This window comes from Muntiacus reevesi, chromosome X (genome assembly GCF_963930625.1).
Source record: "Muntiacus reevesi chromosome X, mMunRee1.1, whole genome shotgun sequence".
NCBI classification, from domain to species: Eukaryota; Metazoa; Chordata; class Mammalia; order Artiodactyla; family Cervidae; genus Muntiacus; species Muntiacus reevesi.
Genome location: NC_089271.1, coordinates 41,767,564 through 41,771,322, shown reverse-complemented (window position 1 = coordinate 41,771,322; position 3,759 = coordinate 41,767,564).

Sequence of the window (3,759 nt, the reverse complement as noted above, 5' to 3'; positions counted from 1 at the left end):
TTAAATGGTAGTTTTAGTGATATAGAATTTTATCATTTTCTGTTGACCAATCATGATACAGTGGTATTAAAATGAATAATAGTTACATAATCACAGTAGAAAAAGATGTTTATCAGTTTTCACAATCTTTTTTGCTGAATACAGTGTCCTTCTGTTGATGGTTGTTCAACAGTTTATACTGATTTTAGTTGCAATTTTGGTGCTCTTGCAGAAGGAGATGAGTGCACTTCCTTCTACTCCATCATCTTGAACCAATCCCCCCATGTTACTGTCCTTTTGATGAGAGCATTTATGTATGAAGTGATATTTTATTGTTTTGATTTGTACTTCTGTAGTGATTAATGATGTTAGGCATCATTTCATGTACTTATTAGCCATCTATATATCTCTTTTGGAGAAATATCACTCAAATATTTTACCAATTTTTAAATTGGATTATTTGTCTTTTAATTTTTTTAGTTATAAGAGTTCTTTATATATTCTGGTTACAAATATTTACCAGATGTGTGTCTGAAAATTACTTTCTTCCATTCTCTTAGCTGTCTTTTCACTTTCTTAGTAGAATTAAAGCACAAAATTATTTTAATATAGTCCAATTTATCTATTTTTTAATATTGTTGCCTGCACTTTTGATGTCATATATAAGAAACCATTGCATAATCCAAGTAAATGCATACCTATATTTTTTTCTACAGTTTTATAGCTTCAGTTCTTACAATTAAACCTTTACACATTTTGAGTTTATTTCTCTACATAGGGTAAGGTAGGTAAGGTATCTTTTGCATGTAGATACCCAATTGTACCAACAGCATGTATAGAAAGAAATACTTTTTCACCATTGAATTTTCTTGACATCAGTGTTAAAGGACATTGGCTGTAGTTGTGTGAGTTTGTTTCTGAATGCTTGATTTGATACCATTGATCTACAAGTCTATTTTTGACAGTACTGTGCTGACTTCATGCTGTAGCTTCATAATAAGTTTAAAAATCACAAAGTCTGAGTTTTCCAACTTTGTTCTTTCCAAGGTTGTTTTGACTTTTGGTGTCCCTGGCATTTTCATATACTTTTTAGGATCAATTTGTCTATTACTGCAAAAAAGGTAATTGGGATTTTGAAAGTATATTGAATAAGTAGGTCAATTTGGGGGATATTGTCATCTTAACAATATTAAGTCTAATAATCCATGAACAGGGGCATTTTCCAATTTCTGTAGGTTTTAAAAATTTTTTGGCGATTATTTTTCTTTTCTTAAATTTCTTTCTAAATATCTTATTCTTTTTAATGCTGCTGTAAATGGAATTATTTTCTTTTATTTCTTTTTTGGATTGTTCATTGCATGTGTACAAACACAATTGATTTTATACTTGATATTTATCCTGTAAACTTGCTGAACTTGTTTATTAATTATAATAGGTTTTCTGTGAATTCCTTAGGGTTCTCTATATACAAGATAATTTCATCTGTGAATACATATTGTTTAACTTCTTCCTTCCCAAACTGGATGCTTTTAATTTATTTTTTTCTTGTCTAATTGTCCTGGATAGAATCTCCAGCACAATTTTGAATAGAAATGTGTGAAGGTATATCCTTGTGTTACTTGTGATCTTAAGGGGAAATCTGTGAAGCATTCGACACTAAGTCTGACGTCAGTTGTGGATTTATTTGTAGCTTCTCTATAACTACATATGTCAATTAAGTTAAACTTTTAAGTTATATTATTTAAAACTCTTATAACCTTACTGATTTTGTTTACTGGTTCTATCCAATTAAACAGGTATGCTGAAATCTCCAACAATTATTCTTGGTTCATTTATTATTCCCTGTTGGTCTATTAGTGTGTGTTAGATTTTGGAGGCTATATTATTAGACACATACAAATTTTGATTGTTATATCCTATTGAATTGACTTTCCTGAATTTGAATCGTTCTTCTTTTTCTCTAGTAATACTTCGGTAAAATTTTTCTCATTCTTTTTCTATAAAACTTTTAATACACATATTTTAGGCATTCCTCTTCTAAACAACAGTGAGTTTTTGTGTGTATATTCAGTTCAGTCGCTCAGTCATGTCTGACTCTTTGCGATCCCCATGAACTGAAGCACGCCAGGCCTCCCTGTCCATCACTAACTCCTGGAGTCCACCCAAGCCCATGTCCATAGTGTTGGTGATGCCATCCAACCATCTCATCCTCTGTTGTCCCCTTCTCCTCCTGCCCTCAATCTTTCACAGCATCAGGGTCTTTTCCTATGAGTCAGTTCTCTGCATCAGGTGACCAAATTATTGGAGTTTCAGCTTCAGCATCAGTCCTTCCAATGAACACCCAGGACTGATCTCCTTTAGGATGGACTGGTTAAATCTCCTTGCAGTCCAAGGGACTGTCAAGAGTCTTCTCTCAAAAGCATCAATTCTTTGGCGCTCAGCTTTCTTTATAGTCCAACTCTCACATCCACACATGACTACTGGAAAAACCATAGCCTTGACTAGATGAACCTTTGTTGGCAAAGTAATGTCTGTGCTCTTTAATATGCTGTTGGACATAACTTTCCTTCCAAGGAGTAAGCATCTTTTAATTTCATGGCTGCAATCACCATCTGCAGTGATTTTGGAGCCCAGAAAAATAAAGTCAGCCACTGTGTCTATTGTTTCCCCATCTGTTTGCCATGAAGTGATGGGACTGGATGCCATGATCTTAGTTTTCTGAATGTTGAGCTTTAAGCCAACTTTTTCACTCTCCACTTTCACTTTCATCAAGGGGCTTTTTAGTTCCTTTTTTGCTATCTGCCATAAGGGTGGTGTCATTTGCTTATCTGAGATTATTGATATTTCTTCTGGCAATCTTGAGTCCAGCTTGTGCTTCCTCCAGCCCAGCGTTTTTCATGATGTACTCTGCATAGAAGTTAAATAAGCAGGGTGACAATATACAGCCTTGACGTACTCCTTTTCCTATTTGGAACCAGTCTGTTGTTCCATGTCCAGTTCTAACTGTTACTTCCTGACCTGCATACAGGTTTCTCAAGAGGCAGGTCAGGTGGTCTTGTATTCCCATTTCTTTTAAATTTAGTCTGACTGCCTTAGTCTTCAACTTTTTTTTTTTTTTTCGTTTATTTTTATTAGTTGGAGGCTAATTACTTTACAATATTGTAGTGATTTTTGCCATACATTGACATGAATCAGCCATGGATTTACATGTGCTCCCATCCCGATCCCCCCTCCCCCATCCTGATCCCCCCTCCCTTACACTTTGAATATTTAGTCTAATGTTACTTATTTTAAGTAGTGATATATTTATATTTAAATATGCTATTTCCTGTTTTTTTCCTCCCCTCATTTTTCCTTCATCTTGACAACTTTTCCTTTGTGGGGAAATTAATCAAACAATTTTTTTAAATATTCCATTTTCACTGGTAATTTTTCATTATTTTATTATTCTTTTAATTTTTAACCTAAATATTGCAAGCATATCCTTGACTTATTTGATTCTAGTCTAAGCTAGATCTTTTAACACTCTCTGAGCAATGGAAGGATTTATAACATTTTAACTCCATTTACCCCTACTTTGCTTTTGGCCTATTGTTGTTATATATTTTAATTCTCTATTTTAGACCCATAGACTAATAGTTTCATTACTTTGAGCAGTCAAATTATTTAATTAATTAATTTATTTATTTTTAATTTTATCTGAATCTTGACTTTATTATGTATCTTCTTTGTATGATTTTGAGAAACTATGTGCTCATTACTCAAGTTTTTTAATTGTCA